This window comes from Ambystoma mexicanum, chromosome 2q (genome assembly GCF_040938575.1).
Source record: "Ambystoma mexicanum isolate Mex_15411 chromosome 2q, UKY_AmexF1_1, whole genome shotgun sequence".
NCBI classification, from domain to species: Eukaryota; Metazoa; Chordata; class Amphibia; order Caudata; family Ambystomatidae; genus Ambystoma; species Ambystoma mexicanum.
The window spans coordinates 306,117,603-306,135,636 of NC_090924.1; the positions used below are offsets into that span (position 1 = coordinate 306,117,603).

An 18,034-nucleotide genomic window follows, 5' to 3' on the forward strand; every position below is an offset into this window, starting at 1 on the left:
ATGCTACCTCTGGGAAGGACATCCTCCGAAGTCTGCATATGTCCTGTATTGGATATGCAGACATCCTAATCTTGATGGACTACACCCCAGCTGGTTTGCACTGATCCTTGAATGGAGCAACACTTTTCTAAAAAAACAACTATTTAGAGATACATTCAACTAAATCATTTGTGATGACGGTCAGTGCAAAGTGAAAATTGAAGAGGTACAAGTGGTTCATTAATGAGGTTCACTTTCTTAGGCTTTGTGTTTTCAGTGAAAGGTGCTCTCCTTAAATATAAGGAGAAAGTGGAAGAGACAGTAAGGTCTTGCATATTGCTACTGAAAGTGATCAAATGCCAGTTTTGTGCCTTTTCTGTGATTCGTTTGTTGGACTTTTATTGTTTAAAGGTTAGTCCCATGTGCTTGAACGCTTCTGAACTAATCTTGCTTCCAACTAGAAAGTAACTTGGACTGTCTTGAGGGCTGCATTCTCCAGGAGGTCTTCGGAGCGACTAAATCTGTATGCATTAGGCTGGAGATCAGTCTGCTATCTTGGTGGGCACAGTATATGAAAAAAACATTCTCATATATAAAAAGAATTCTAAATTCTGAGAAATTCTCCCTTGCGTTTCATCTTCACAAGATGCTTGAGAAGATTCTTGTAAACATTCTATAAACAGTGCTCAAGGTTTATGGAGTTAGCACACATATCTATCTCTGATTCACAGACAGTGAAAAAAACTAAAATTAAAAGGTGGGACAGTATATCAGATCTTGAAGTTTTGCAAAGATTAAAATTATATAAAAACAACAGCATGTATTACACACCCACCAATGATATCAGACCCTACCTTCATAAATTCCTGTCTAAAACATTACGGGGTTGGCTCCTAACATTTAGGCTAAATTGCTTACCAACACTTGAGTTGATTGGACCGAAATTAGGGATTCTGAAGGAGCTCAGGAGTTGTACATTCTGTAAGAATTAGTATTTGGAATCCTTATATCATGTTGTAATGGAATGCACAAGCCTATGCAAACATAGGCTTCAATCTATGGGTCCTTTTGTGCACTCTTCATCAAAAGTGTTGCTCCTGTCTCTAGAACAGGCCTATGATGGGCTCTCACATATCGACCACATTGGCTCTGTCAAACTTTCTTTCACACCTTTTTGAAGACTTGCAGGCAGTAGTAGAGAATGGATACTCTCCTTTAGCATTTTAGAACTTAAACCTATGGCCTTCACATTTGAAATATTTTGGATTGTGCATTGTATTTGCACTCATGTGAATGATGGTTCATTTTTTGAAATTTAAATTTTGTCTTTGTATATTGTAATATGAAATTAGAGAATTGAGTGAAATTGCTTTTACTATTTGTGCAAGGTACTCTATCTACTAAAAACACAATAAAAAATAAAGAAAAATAAAAACAAATAAAATAACTGGAGACTTCTTTATTCCAGTTACAGGTAAGCAGGATCAAGCAGTAGGAATAGGACACAGATACGCTAGTGACACATACAGCATCCACCCTCTCTCTAGCCTGCCTCTCACCAGCTGTTACTCAAGGAACCCACAGCAGAGAACACTCTAGAGCACTCATACATTACACGCATACAGAGTAGAGCAGATAGGTAAAGGTGTATTACCACAATCACCATTGTCATGCTGGGGAACTTTCACCTTCCCAAGTCCTCCGCAGCAATCTGCCTTGAGCATAGCTCCCTCCTATCTGAGCACTCGCTCTACTCCCTCTTCAGTCAGACTACCCAATCTGATGCAGCCATATTGACCTTGTATTTCTCTCTACTTTACGCCCCTGCACAGACCTCCCCTCTGACGTCTCTCTCCTTGATCACTTAATTGTTCACATCTTGCTTCACCACCTGTACTCCTCCTCTCCCCACTTCAATGACCAAGGGGAAACTCAAGCAGGATTCTCTTGCCCCTTACCATGATAATGTGAGGACCTCCCTCCTGTCTCTCTTTCCTTTTCATGCCTCTTTCATTTACTGTGTTTTTATGTCTTTCACTATGTATTTATGACTCCCTTTGACCAACACTATCCTGCACACACATTCAGACCTTCCTGTCCTCACCCCTGGATCACCTCTGAGATCCAAACCCTCAAAAAAATCATGCGTTGTGACCTATGTTGCAGGCACAAATCAAAGACCCAACCTTACACCTACCTTACAGAAATCCACTCGCTACACTCACTTTTGCATTGCACACTGCCAAATCCTCCTACTTAACAAACTTGTTTCTTCCCTTTTCCATCACCCCCGCAAACCTTCATCTACCCTTCTAATCTCTAAACGTCTTGACACTCTCACAGCTCCCTCTCTCTCCCACCCACACCCACCTTCTATCCACCACATCTCCCTTCAGCCTTCTACTCTCAAAGAATTCTCCCCTACCACTCATATAGAATGAGCACTCATCCTTCATAATGTCAACCCACCTTGGACTCCTATCAATGAGCTTTCTCTTCAAGAAGTTAAAGACTTAGGGACTCTATGTGTTTGACGGTGTGGATAAATGCCAGAATAAATGCTGGTAATTTTGGCACCAGAATTTATTCTGGACTGGCAAAACACAAGTCTGCCGATGGGGGCCACAGATCTCCTGGCAGGCCTGATCTTTCAGTAGATTGGGCCCCTAACAGCAGAGTAATGCCTGAATCACTGGCACCGGTCTCCTGGTGCCAGTGGTTCAGGAAATCCCATCTAATGGAGTCATATGGGACTCCATGCAATTGGGAATTTACCGTCACTCTGCCACCTGTAATATCCCGATAATCGCGTGGTATCAGCCGGTGGAGACGGTAGGCCAGGGTTTCCGGTATTCCGCTGGAATTACCGGCAGGATACCGGCAAGCCTGTAATGAGGGCCTTAGTCTGAATTACCTGACTTCATCTCTCTCTGCTGAATTTGTCCCTGTCAGCTACAAATCTGGAACTGTCCTAACCCTTTTCAAGAAACCCTCTGCTGACCCAAACATCCCAGTGACCTACCACCGTCCTTCCCTATGATTCAAAGGTCCTTGAGTGGGTGGTATTCATCCTGATCACTAAGTACCTATGGGATAATGGTCGTGGAGACCCACTTCGACCGGTCTTCCTGGAGTAAACACTTCACCAAGACTGCACTAATACATGTCTCCAACTTTCCTTCTGATACTCACCACTCCAAACGGCATTCCCCCTTCTTTACTTCACCTAAAAAACATCTTCTACACTTACCTCTTCTACATTCACTTTGACAGACATTTACTAATTCATGTATTTACTTCTTCTTACCTTTACTTCGTCTGCATCTTCACATTGTCCAGTTGGCCATGGATATGGTAATGCTAGTTTTAAGGTTAGGGTTGGGGGAAGAATATTTGTTAGGAAAGAAGGGGAGGGGCAGGGGATCTCCACCTGTAATAATGAACTGAATGTCAGAAGAAGTGACAGAGAGATGAAGTACAGGCATGAAGCGGTAAATGTGACAAAGTTAATGTGTGGCGAAGTGAATGCTGAAGTAGTAAAGATATACATCTCTCCAAACTCTCTTCTATACTTTTCCTTTTGTACTTTTATGCCAATTGCAACACTGTTAACTTCTCTTTCCTCCTCACCCTCTAGGGCATTGTGTTTTGTAAACCTGCACTCAACTGGATTACCTCCTATCTGGTAAGTCGCTCCTTTAAAATCTCCTGCAACACCCAACTCAACCCCGACCCCACTCCCTGTTTGGTGTCATCCAATGATCAGTCCTTGGAACTCCTTTCTTCACTTTTATACCTTTGCCATAGAAAGACTTATCTTGTCCTTGGGCTTTCACTTTCATCTCTTTGCTGATTACACTCAAATCTTTTTCTCCTTTCATTCCATCACTCTACCCATCTCGGAACCGATTACCAACTCTCTCACTTCAATCCATCACTCTCCTATAATGCACGCTGAACTCTTCAAAAAGGAAAGTCACCTTTCTATCGTCTTCCAACACCATCCCTACTGTCACCTCCCCATCTCCTTCCTGCCTGACCTTCTTGCACCATTGCCCAAGGCTCGCAACCCTGGGATTCCTACACACACACTCTAGGAAAACAACTCTTACCTCCACCCTCAGGCTCAGCAAACTAGACCACTTCTCATACTTCTACTTCCTCTCTAATTATTCCGTCCTCTATGCAAAGTCCTCAACTTCGCTGCCCACACTCTGTACTACCTACTCAAGACTCCCCTTCCCCCACTTCTACATACTGACACCATAATAGTAGGATCTCCATGCACAACTCTTCCCTTATCAAGTTTCTTCAGTGGACTTGCTACTAAGTACCAATCTGCGAGTATCTCTGTCTACTTACTATCTTCTTCCTTCTGCTCATCCTGTGCACTCAACCATATTGTAAGATGCTCTCTCGCCTCCTCCCACTTCTGCTTTTTCTCCCTAGTAGTCAGCTGTATTGGAACCTACTACCTATTACAATCAAAGCCTAATCGACTATGGATCTCTTCAAAGCTAGGCTTAAATTTCACCAACTTGCTAAAGAGGGAGCTTCCCAATCCCTCTTACCCAACTTCCCTACCTGGCCCCCTGACTCGCTCCAGTGCCAAGCAATAATTTAATAAAGTAATTTTGCATATTTGTACAGTACTCCTTTTTAGTTTGTAGCATGTGACCCCCCCTCTCCACCGGCTGATGTTACCTTAGTAAATCTCCTGTTTTTAACAGTGTTTTCTTTTTAGTTTTTATGTTTGTTTTGTATCGCGTCTATGTCTCGCCACTTGTTCTCAGCGTTGTGCTATTGTACAGACACCTTCCAGGGTACAACTCCATCATTTGTAAACGAGTTATTGTTGGTCCTTTCTTATCGAAAGTGACATCCTGTTCTCCAATTAAGTACAATACAATACATACCTACCTCCTGCGAGCCCTTGCAGTCAGTGCAGGGTAGCATGCAGCACTTTAGACATGAGCGCTGACATTGACCTTTTGCTCTGGGACCCTCCTGCCATGCACAGCATACCCACAGCAATTTCCTCACAACTGTGGAGAAGGATTTAAACAATGTCAACAGGGCGAATGAAGTCAATCCTCAATACCAAGACCAAAATGCATTTTTACCAAGTGTAAACATGCAATTTGCAAATGCCGATCAAGACAACACAAGCAACTCCAACTCTTCTATTTTGGGGAACAAAGAAGGGGGATTATAATAGCTTTATAGACCCAGACCATGGTCCATAACTGTGTTTATGGTGCCAGAAGCCTTGTTTAACGCCCTTGTGGCACTCAGGCCTTCAACTTGGTCTTCAGGAACCATAACACTCGGTATGGCCCTTAAACCAAGTCTATAAAGCTTATTTTGGAATGTTGAGGAACCTTTGTAAACAATGGGCCTAAATCACTGTAAAAAAGCTTGATGTTTCTCTCTCAGCATTCCGCCTCAATGAGCAGTGTCTCCCTCAGCCGCATTTCACCAGGGCCATGTTTCTGATGGTTCTGAGAACCTCTCCAACTGTTCTCTTTTTGCTTGCAGCCTGTCTTTAACCTGTTCTTTTGGGTTTGCTATATTATAAGGGCATTACAGCCCTGGGGAAGGGCTGCTAGAACTGTTATTGTACACTCCCATTTCCCAATTTTCAGACCATGGGAATTTGACCCGGTACACCTTTGTGTATCCGTAATTCGTTTGTACTCTACCCAACCTAAGCAAAAGTCTACATGTGTTTCAACAGTAGTGGTTGACTGATTAAACTGATATACACATATATAATCCGTCGTTTTTTAAAATTAAATAAATATACTGTTTATTGGAAATTTAAAGGCTGATGTTTGCGGTGTCTTTTGGGCAAGATAAATGGATTCCATTTGAGTGCGGTGTACTGTAGGTTTTCCTACAGATTTTTGATTCATTAAAGCTATGAACTCGGTCGCAGACACCGGTGCCAATGGTGTACACTGCGCATGCACTTGGATCATAAAGGAGTAAAGCAGGGCATATATATATATATTTATACATATATATATATGTATAAATATATATATATGTGTGTGTGTGATAATAAAGTCAATAAATAATTATAATAATAACAAAAACAATAATACATTCAATACATATTAAATGGTATTCTCCCTATACATAGTATTGCCTCGTTTGGCAAAGAATAGTCAAGATGACCTCACACGCTATATGGGAACATGTTTTCTCCTAGAACTGTCAAACCCGTGGATGAATTGTCACCAAATTGGGCATGCAACTGATCCCGACCTATCCGATCGGCGCACATTTGGTAACAATCTGTGTGTTGGTTTGAAATGTATAAGACGTTGAAAAAAGCATATTTCTTCACTTTGTTGGAATGGAGATCTCTATAGGGAAATCAATTTTCTGAATATGATTTCGCTAAATTGTCTGCTTGGATTTTCGATATTTTCAGCCCACATGTACATTTTTCCTTAAGGTGTTGGATGCTTAAAGTGTTTTGAACATAGCATCCATCAACCTCAAGACAATAACCTGTCAAGAAAATGGTAATTAATCTATGAACTGACATGCACACTGGAGTTGTGCATAATGTGTGGAGTAATATGTCCTGTGAAATATGAATGTAGTAGCTATTAATTGTACGAGAGCCACATTATGGTAGTTCATGAGTCTTTGTAATTGGTAATGTGGAATGCACATTTGAGAATAAACCAAGTCATCTACATGTACACAGCTCCTGTTCAGCTGCAGGGCAGATAGCTCACTGTGTTAAAGTCATCTACATGTACACAGCTCCTGTTCAGCTGCAGGGCAGATAGCTCACTGAGTTAAAGTCATCTACATGTACACAGCTCCTGTTCAGCTGCAGGGCAGATAGCTCACTGAGTTAAAGTCATCTACATGTACACAGCTCCTGTTAAGCTGCAGGGCAGATAGCTCACTGTGTTAAAGTCATCTACATGTACACAGCTCCTGTTCAGCTGCAGGGCAGATAGCTCACTGTTTTAAAGTCATCTACATGTACACAGCTCCTGTTAAGCTGCAGGGCAGATAGCTCACTGTGTTAAAGTCATCTACATGTACACAGCTCCTGTTCAGCTGCAGGGCAGATAGCTCACTGAGTTAAAGTCATCTACATGTACACAGCTCCTGTTCAGCTGCAGGGCAGATAGCTCACTGAGTTAAAGTCATCTACATGTACACAGCTCCTGTTCAGCTGCAGGGCAGATAGCTCACTGTTTTAAAGTCATCTACATGTACACAGCTCCTGTTCAGCTGCAGGGCAGATAGCTCACTGAGTTAAAGTCATCTACATGTACACAGCTCCTGTTCAGCTGCAGGACAGATAGCTCACTGAGTTAAAGTCATCTACATGTACACAGCTCCTGTTAAGCTGCAGGGCAGATAGCTCACTGTGTTAAAGTCATCTACATGTACACAGCTCCTGTTCAGCTGCAGGGCAGATAGCTCACTGAGTTAAAGTCATCTACATGTACACAGCTCCTGTTCAGCTGCAGGGCAGATAGCTCACTGAGTTAAAGTCATCTACATGTACACAGCTCCTGTTCAGCTGCAGGGCAGATAGCTCACTGTTTTAAAGTCATCTACATGTACACAGCTCCTGTTCAGCTGCAGGGCAGATAGCTCACTGAGTTAAAGTCATCTACATGTACACAGCTCCTGTTCAGCTGCAGGACAGATAGCTCACTGTGTTAGGCGGCTTCTTCTTTGAACAGAGCTCAAATGGTGAGGATCACAGCACAATTTCTGCGAATGAACATTCACCCATCAGTCATTCAATATAGATGGGTATCCCACAGTGAGTATTGGTAAATGTAACGTGTAAGTAACGTAGGTGTAGTGTGTAATGCGAACATACAACAACACAGTTGTTGTAGATTTGTGACAGTCTTTCTTTACACAAAGAAATGCACTGTTCCTTCGAATGTTTGAGCATCAGGGTTCAGATTCTGTACAAGTAGCGCAAATGAAAGGAGCGCAGAAAACAAACTCATATCATTTGCGCTACTTTCAGAAATGTGCAGGTGATCTTATTCTCTATGGTGACCTGCGCATTTCAGGAGGGACTGCACAGTGGCACAAATATGCACTGTCCAGCCTTATTCACTGTCTGACAGGCACCCGGCAACCACATGGGAGCTGGGAGCGCATTTCACCAAGACGAGTGCTTGAAGGGCCGCTCTCAGCGTTGCTAGTGGGTGGCTAAGGGGGCTATAGCCCCTGGTATTTTGATTGTAGCCCCGGATAGAATCTCAGGAGCTACAGCCAAAAGGCTAGCTAGCCCCCAGTCCCGACAGTTCCGACATCAGCGTAGCCCCGGGCCTTTTCCAGACCTAGCAACACCCCTGAGCCTCTCTGTAAAATGCTCAGGAAAAAAGCATGTCCATCCCTGTTTGCAGGACAGAAATGCAAGTGTCACAGCTTCAGTTTAAATGGCAGCCATCACACTTAAAGAAAAAAACATGACCGGCACAGAAATGACCTGGTCATGATTTGCGCCTCCCGCTGCACCTGTGTTCAACAGTCAAAGGGGGTGAAACTCATTTCTGCGCATTTAAAAGGCGATCCCATTTGTGAATTCAGCATGTACTTGTACATGTGCATAAACGCACCCAGATATGCGCAAATGCGCCGGAGAGGGAAAGTGCACCTGAATGAACGCATCTCACATGCACTCCTTTGGGAATCAGGCTGCTCCTTTTTAGGCTCAAGTGATGAGACGCAGTAGCATCTCATCACTTGCACCAAAGAAAGTTTGGAGTATCTGGCCCAAGAACCACACGACCTTATGGTTGTTTGTAAAGAGTAAAGTGATACACAAATTTACCATACTATAGGACAAGCAAATAGTTGTATCTTCGTACCTTGGACTGTACGTCCATTCATAATTCCTACCTTGGAACACCAAGGAAGAACGTGATGTCTGAAACATAGCTGGAGAACCAAATCCATCTACATCTACATGTGCACAGCTCATGTTCACTTGCAGGTCAGATAGCGCACTTTGTAAGGTGGTTGCAGCTAAGCGCTGTGCGTACACTGTCTGATTCGGAGCAAAGAGTTTGAGAGTGAACATAAACACTTTTGCTATATAGGTATATAATTCCTAAAGGCAGACTGATTTACAGAGTAGTTAGATGGATAGATAGACAAAAAGATATATTGCTAGATAAGTAGACACTCAAATGGCGGTTTATGGTCTTTCGAAATGCAAATTCATCGATGGAAATCCATCCAATGTCATTGCATCGAAATGTTCTCTTTTACATGTAAAAAGTACATTTCTATTGAAACCAGTCTATCAAATATATAAATGGACAAGTTTAGATGGAAATGCACTTTAAAATGTAAAGAATAGCATTTCGATGCATTTTTGTTGTAACGTTAAAACGTTACATTGGCCCTCATTACGACCTTGGCGGAGAACCATGGTGCTATTAGCACCATGGTCCATGGCGCTAAGTTGCCAACTCCGCCATGGTGGTTGGCGGACTTACCGCCCCATTCCGACCTTGGCGGGGCGGTAAGTCCCCAATCCCCATTTACCCTTCCCCATTCCCATTCCCATTTTTGCCCCATAGGGCATAATGGGAGTGGGGAAGGCGTTAATTAATAATTAACAACAAGGTCCCTTAGCGCCATGGATTTGAACACCTGCTAAAAGCAGGTGTTAAATCCGCCATGGCGCTACGGGAACTTGTACTCAGGCGGTAAGGGTCGGCGAAGTTTACGCCGGCGTAAACCCCTTACCGCCTGGGTCGTAATGAGGGCCATTGAGCTGTCCAGTGCTGAAATTTCGGAACTAACCAACTCATTGTAACGTTTTAAAGTTTATTGTATATTGGGAGGGTTTCCCCACCAGCCCCCCAACCCCTACGCACACATCCCCCTAACCCTAACCCAACCCCAACCCTAACCCTAATATAACCCTTATTCTAACCCTTAATCTAACCCTAAATCTAACCCTAACCCTAGCCTGAACCCTAACCCCTAACCCTAACCCTAACCCCAACCCCAACCCTAATCTTAAACCCAACCCCAACCCCAACCCTAACCCTAAATCTAACCCTAGCCCCAACCCTAACCCTAACCCTAACCCTTGATGTAACCCTAAATCTAACCCTTGTCCCTAATCTAACCCTACCCCTAACCCTAATTATCAAGCGAAATTAACCATTGAAAATTATTCAATGAATATGCTTTTCGATGGAAAGGCAATTCAATGAATAATTTTCGATGGAAAGGTATTCGTTGAATTAGTTTAGATGGAAAGTCCAGTGACCTCAAAAGACACATGCAGATAGAGAGATAGGCAGCAATAGATAGATAGACACCCATAACCAGGACGGAGTAATGCAAGAAAAGTACACAAAATGAGATATACGAACAAACCAACTAGCTTGTGTAGTTTATTAGAATATATGAATATACCGCTGAAAACTCACGTACAAATTGTTGGGAACGCCACTCGTTTTGGTGTTTGTATTGTAGTTATTCAGTGACAAATGGTCATAGGCTTGTGTCTAGTTGCTTAAAGTGTAATGTGATTTACTAACACACTATTGAAAACTAATACACCGATGTTGGCAAAGACAATAGTTTTGCCTTTGTAGTTGTTTATTGACAAACAAATAGTTATAGCTTTGTATCTCCTTTAAAAAGTCTAGTATTACTATTTAAAATACTGCTATTATGACAAATAACTCCAATTAAAGGGTATTCACAAAACCAGTAGTTTGGGGATTTGTACATCTTCAGCCAGAATAAAATGATTCATTTCGTAAAGGTTAATATGGCATACAAACATGATATGATATGATAATAAGTCATTATAAGATGCCTGTACACAAGTGTTTCTAGGTGCGACAAGGCTAGGAAGGGGAGACAAAGGGAGGACAAAATTACTAGGCATTGTGTCATTCAGAGGGGGAGGAGAGAGGGGAAGTGTCAGGGGAAGCACAATGGAGAGTGCAATACGCATAGCTGAAGTAAGTGCTGCCGGGGTGGCCAGTTCTAAGTAAGTGCAAAAAGGCAGAGGACTGTAGGGTTGCAGATACAGTCCCTAGTGCGCGGTAGGCCTGGAGGCAGCGCATAGGTCTACTGGTCGTGAAGGAGTCTGGTTCCCAGAAGGTTCAGAGGGACGCCAGGTGACCATTTAGTGCAGCAGACAAGAACATCAGCAGGGGAGAGAGAGACAGAAAGCAGAAGCGAAAAAAGGAAGGTTGTGAGTTGCTTCCGGGAACCTGAGGTGGTCCTGCTCAAGTTTGAGAGAAGCGGGGAGGTTATTCCAGAGGGAGGCACCAGCCGAGGAGAGATCTACCCCCCCACTCACAGCCTGGAGAAGCATCTGACCCTCAGAGAGTTTGAGGTGAATGAGCGGAGGGCTCGAGAAGGGAAGTGTTTAGGAAGAGAGAGTTGGATGTAGTGTGAGACTAAATACTCATCTGACAAGCATTGGCAAAGTCAATAGTTTTGAAAGTGTAAAGTCTAAAATTACAATTCAAAACACAACCATTAGGACCAATGGCTCATATCCAATAATCATTGGCAAATCTTACAGTTCTGGTGTTTGTACTTTTTCACCGGCAAACAAATGGTCACACCTTTCTATGTCATTTAGTAAATTGTTATATGATATACAAACATAAGCCTGAAAACTCTTCTAAAAAGCATTGGCAAAGGCATTTGCGATATGTACTGTTTGATGACAATTAAATGTTCATTCCATCACATCTCCTTACATAAAGTTTAATATTTTTTTACAAACACATGACTGAAAACTCATCTAACAATCATTATCAAAGCCAATAATTTGCCCTTTGTAGTTGTTCATTGACAAACACATGGTTGTGCTTCTGCATTTTCCCTCGTAAAGTATGATATTACAAGTCAAAATATAACAACTACAACCAATAACACAATACAAAACAACAAGCACTGGCAAATCCAATAGAAAGGCCATTTTTTCTTCTTCATCGGGGATCTCAAGTCAAGTAATAAGGACAGGATGAACATAGCAAATGATTCGAAATTAAAATGGACTCCTCATTCGTTCTGAAATATTGGGTGAGTATGCACCAAAATATATAGTGTCAGAAAATATCCACAAAGGGATAGTGTGGAAGTTACTCTTTTTTAAATTCAGTACACATAGAATTAATGTAGTTCACATGTTTATTTAAAAAAAGATAAATAATTGAACTTGGTTTGATGATGAATTGATGCACTGATAGTAGAAATTGAATGGGAAGATTCGGCGTATATATCTGACCTCCAATCTTGCATCCTACGTAAAGGTACAAACTTGTCATAAGAGGTATAAAGTTCTTATTGTGAAGAAAACGTCTTTATATTAAGATCAACTATGGAATGATCTAGTTTGATCCCTTTAAAATCAGAGTTATAGGGCATTCTAGAAAGGTATAAAACATGTCTCTGGGGAGGTGCAGCCTATTCGCTCATGTCCAATAAATGGGGGAGTCTGGATCAATTATATCAAAGTTTTATGTAGTACTCATGATGAACAAATCTGTCTGTTCAGCAATACAGGATGATCTGGCCTGTTAAGGACCCCAAAAGCAAAGAAAAGACAAACTATAGTTATACCCGGGTACCCTACTAGGCCACAGGGTTCAGATGGCATTGCAAATTACCAATTAAAACAAAATACAGGCCTGTGGGCCAGTTAGTCTTTACTCTATTTGATACTTTTATTGAATGTGGGGATGTTCTGGATAGTTGGAGGGATAGGATAATTTTCCCAATTCATAAAAAGGAAACAAAGGCTGATCCTGCCAAAGCTATCAACCTGTAGCGCTGTTGGATGCATGTGGGGACATCTTTACCAAATACATTATAGGGGTCTTACAAGATTATTCTCTAAATAAAGGTGAAATTCCATTGGAATAAAAAGGATTACAAAAATAAATCCGCTATTGACAATTGTATGAAATTGAAATGCATAACTGAGCAATGCAGTAAACAAGTACATAAAGGAATACAGTATATCTTATTTGTCATCTTCTGTACTGCATTCAACCTGGTCGATAAATCTCGTTTATGGAATTTATTTTTTTTAAAAGGCAACTTTATCTGCTCTTTTCAATATTTTAGTTGCTATGCACCCTAATACCTGGGGTAGGGTCCAATTTGATTGGTTAGGACATCGTACAAGGAAAATAAACTCGTGTAATGGCATGAGACAAGCATGTAGTTTCACTCCTTTCTGCTGCATTTGGTAGATGCTCCACAGACCTTGAGATCCACTAGAGCTTTTGTACCCACGTTAGTATCTAAACAGTGGCAGGTCTTGCTGCATGCGGACAACACGATCATCATGGATCAAATCCCTATCTAAGATCTATGAATACATTCAAACAGTACTGTAAAGTAAACCATTTGCAAATAAAAATGTTGAAAATAAAGGTAATGCTGTTCTCATATAATCATTTTAATTGTAAACACAGTTGGTACCTCCCACCTTGTAAAGCTGTACAAGTGTGGGAGTACAAATACTTGGGAGAAATGTGTGATTAGCGCCGAAGATGGACCAAACATATAACCACAATAGTGAAGAGAATACGTGTGGTTCAGAACGCCATAGCACATGCTATGAATCATTTAGGTACTCGGAAATAATTTTCAAAGTTAAGTTAACTGGCATTTGTACTACTAGTCACCGCCATAGTGGCATTAGTGCACTGAGACTTTGATGCCATGTGGGCAAACTGTGACCCTACCCCATGTGTCAACCAGACTGTAGTCTGTGGGGGTGAAATAGGAATGGGTAAAGGGACCCAGGATTGGGTATAGCAGAGTACAGATAGGGAACAGGACAGACAGACTAGACTCATAATGAAAGGAGAAATAAACGTGAGGGTGAATTGTAGTGAGTGAGGGGTGGTAGGTGTTTATGCATTGAACAATAAGTCGAGTAAAAGATTGGAAACTGTCCTTGATGACAGTTTGCCGTTAAGGTGATTAGTTGGGAAAGTTGTTAAAATTTAGTGCTACACGTGTGATGGTCTTGAGATGGGCTCAAGAGTGCGGTGTGTGGTGCTGCCCAGGCCAGCTAGTAATACTGGCAACTCCCTACTCAGGAGAGCTCTGGAATCAAGTAATACATAGCCCTCCATCAGAAGACTCAGAGCCCAAGGTTGGTAGTGTGCTCGAAATATTCAGGGGAACACAGAAAGTAAGTGAGACAAAAGAAAACTCCCCCACTCGAGCATTGCTAGAAGGGCTCTTTTATAGGAGAGGGGTTGAGAATCATACAGAAAATGAATGTGATCAATCTAACAGACACTCCACATGGGGACCTGGTGAGGTGCCATAAAGCAATATTGCAGTGCATGCCCCCAACGTTTGACAACCCTACAGATTTAGGCAATCCGCTACTGCTATTTAGGTAGTCCTACCACCGACAGATTTTTGTTCCCTGTCCGACGGCCTTCATGGTTTATACAAGGATAACTCAAAACATGTTACATTTGTTTTCCAATCTCTTCTGTGCATGATCTGTCCAGTGCGGCTTTTACAGTCTGTCTGAGCTCTAGGCAGGTGGGCGATGTTGATACAGGGATTACACATTACACAACACATTCTTTACACATTTTCTTTCCTCCCCAACCTACTCTGATACCAGTTATCTTGTGTTTCAGAGTAAGTTCATTTACTTTCCAGTTTTAAAACAGAGTTTGTGTTTCAATTTTCTGTATTAACAAGAAGCTTGTCTATTTGAAAACGTATTCCCTGGTTGGCAGTTGAAATAAAGGGTTTTATGGATTGTGACTTTCTCCTGGTGATTGGTTGACTTCTGGTCAGATATGTTCCTGCAGGGGCATGGGTGGCTCATCCATTAATGTGGAGCAAAGACAGCCCAGTGAAAACACCGAGCGTGTCCTCAGCTGCTTGTTGAAGCTGAGGACACACTCTTTGGGTGATATTTGAATCAGGTGAAACAAGGTTTCCCTTTCACAACTAAGTATAGTTCCCCATTGCGCTTGCCCAATGGGTCATGCAGGGCTAGGGGTATTTTGCTTCCCCATACTTGCATGGGCCATTGGGAATGCAGGCTTGGGAAATGCAGGGCCAGATGTGTGTAGGGGTGCTTGTGCTCCTCCTTCAAATTTACAGGGATTGGGGCGGCAAAATGGTGGCACTCTGGCATCACTGTGAATGTACATGTATTTGCGTGTGACGCAGGAGCCAGAGGGCCATCATGGGTGGCACGTGAGTCAGAGTTTGTGCCTGAAATCTGGACCGGGGCTGTAGCTAAGAATACAAGTGTGCAGATATCTATGTATGCATCTCAGTGTTTGTCTGTTTGGTTATGCATCAAGTGGTAAACGTGAATGAAGTGTATGTTGTATGGGTGTACGTGTGAATGAGCTAGTGTGTATGCTGTATGGGTGTGCATTTAACTGAGCTAGTGTGTATGTTGTGCAGTTGTGCATGTGACTGAGCTAATGTGTATGTTGTATGGGTGAACTTGTGTATGTTTTATGAGTGCATGTGTGAATGAATTAGTGAGTATGTTGCTGGGGCACAAATAAACATGAATGTATGTGCTTATGTGTGGGTTGGCCGGTAGAAGGCCTCTGATTTGGGGGAAGAGCGAAAAGGGGGTACAGCAGCAGCCCACATGGACATGTTTATTGGCAGGGTAAATAATTTACTGACTTTATGGGAAAAAACAACAAGACTGTTTTTACATGTGGTTGTAGAGCTGGCTACAATGCAACAAGCAGCATGGACATGTTTTTGTACAGTGTGTATAGCATTTTAACTGGTATTATGGGTAAAGCCAACATGATGAGTGTTCTAATGTGTGGGAGGTTTTTTGCTGCACACAACATGTATATGCTTTCTTAAAGTGGGCACAGCATTTTTACTGGTATCATGAGTATGATATGATATTTTATTTGTATCGTGCTCATACACACTTGTTTCAGAGGGTAACGGGGCAAGGGAGGGGAGCAAGGGAGGACAAACATTGAGAACGCTCAAGTTCAGGGGAGAGGGAATGGAAAAAGTGCAAGGGGGAGGGTTGAGGTGGAAAGTGCTGAGCAAGGCATACAAACAACAACTGGTAGTGCAGCCTGCAAGGTGTCAAGTGCCGGGTTTAAAGCGCAGACCAGGGGTGTCCGATAAGTGCAGGTAAGGGGACTGTAGGGTTACAGATACAGACACAAGTGCAAGGGTTGCCAGGAGGCAGTGTGGGCGTGTGGCTGGGTGGGCAGGGACCTGGGCCCGAAATCAGAGGGTTGCCAGGTGCACAGAGCCGAATCAGACAGATCAGCAGGGCAGAGGAAGAGCGAAGGCAGAAGCAAAGAGGAAGGTCTTGAGGTGCTTCCGGAACAGGAGATGGTTCTCCTCACGTTTCAGAGTAGCAGGGAGGCTGTTCCAGAGGGAGGCCCCAGCCGAGGAAAGAGATCTACTCCCAACTCGTTGCTTGGAGAAGCGACTGACCCTGAGGGAGTTGTAGGTGGAGGAGCAAGGCGCTTGAGTGGTAAGGTATTTACGGAGGAGAGTTGAAGGTATTTTGTACCCAGGCCCAAGAACACCTTGTGGACAATGCAGATGGTCTGGAATTTAACCCTTGCAGCCACTGGGAGCCAATGAAGAGATTTCAGGGCTGTGGAGATACGATCCAGGGCTTGAGGCCAAGGACAAGTCTTGCAGTCCTGTTCTGGATGAGTTGCAGAAGGCGGAGAGTAGAAGCAGGCAGATTTAGAAAGGGGCTGTTGCAGTAGTCTAGCCTAGAGAGAACCAGAGCTCTAGAGACAGTAAGCTTCTGAGGGAAGTAGAGGAAAGGAAGAATACCGCTGAGGGAGTGCAGGTGGTAGTTTGACTTCGTAGAGATGTCAGAGATGTGGGGAGAGAAAGAGAGTGTGGAGTCGAAGATGGTTCTTAGCCTCACAGGTAGGAGCAGGAAGAGGGCTAAGGGAGGCCGGCCAGAGACTGACAGGATAGGAGGGTGCAGGTGTGCCGATGAGGAGAATCGCCATCTTACTGGCATTAAAGCAGAGATCATTGGCGGCACACCACTTCTGGATGGCAGACAGACAGTCAGAGATGATAGAGGGAGAAGAAGTGGCGGAGGGAAGCCTGAAAATGAGCTGTGTGTCATCCGCATAGCACTGAAATTTGGAGCAGAGAGTGGCAATGCAATGGGCAAGGGGTGCCAGGTATTTATTGTACAGCCAGGGAGAGAGGTTAGACCCCTGGTGAACACCACAAGTAGAGAGTGAGATAGAGGAAAAGAAGGGCCCAAGTTGGACATGGGAGGGTTGATCAGAGAGGAAAGAGGTCAGCCAGCCCAGGGCCTGATCAGTGATACCCAGGTTATCACGGAGACGGTTGAGCAGGATGGCACGGTTGACGGTGTCAAAGGCAGAAGAGAGATCAAGTAGGATGAGAACAGAAAGGATGTTAGAGTCAAGGTTGGAGAGCAGGTCTTCACGGATGTTCAGGATAGCAGTTTCCCTGCTTCTGGCAGCTCAGACGCCAGACTGATGGTCATGGAGACAACCAACAGAGTCGGTGTGAAGATTAAGCTGGGAGATGGCCAGCTTTTCCAATAAATTGCCCAGGAAATGAGTGATAGAAATTGGGCGATAGCTAGCCAGGCAGGATGGGTCGGCTGTGGGTTTTTTGAGAAGAGGGTGCACAAGGGAGTGTCTCAGAGTGGAGGGGAAAGCTCCAGGTGCAAAGGAATGGTTACAGAAGTCAGCCAGAGCCGAGCAAGGGTGTCAATGTGGTCCTTGATGGTTTTGGATGAACAGGGAAGAACCTGTTTTGATGAGACTTTCATAGATCAGACTTGTCTGTAAATCACGTCAGGGGAGAACAGAGGAAAAGATGAGAAGGAAGGAGGACAGGCGGCTACATGGGGGCCTGAGGTATCAGAGAGAGAAGGGGGAGGGAGGAGAGGATCAAAGGGTGGACAGGATGTCCTGGGTTTTTGAGGTGAAATGAGAGGCCAGGGCCATGCAAAGGGCCTGGGAGGCGACAGGAGAGGTAGAGACTGCAGCAGAACTGGCCA

At 43.4% G+C, this 18,034-nt stretch overlaps 1 protein-coding gene across 4 annotated transcripts in view; it reads left to right on the top strand.

Annotated features, from left to right (window-relative positions):
- The window catches only part of LOC138569359 (uncharacterized), a 1,262,132-nt gene that overhangs the window by 32,362 nt on the left and 1,211,736 nt on the right, over window positions 1–18,034 (top strand). For 3 of the 4 annotated variants that reach the window (XM_069647272.1, XM_069647275.1, XM_069647274.1), the window contains exon 2: window positions 3,617–3,664. The exons of the other annotated variant lie outside the window; for it this stretch is intronic. The gene's annotated coding sequence lies outside the window, so the exon portion shown is untranslated. The remainder of the gene's footprint in view (window positions 1–3,616; window positions 3,665–18,034) is intronic. 4 annotated transcript variants of the gene reach the window in all.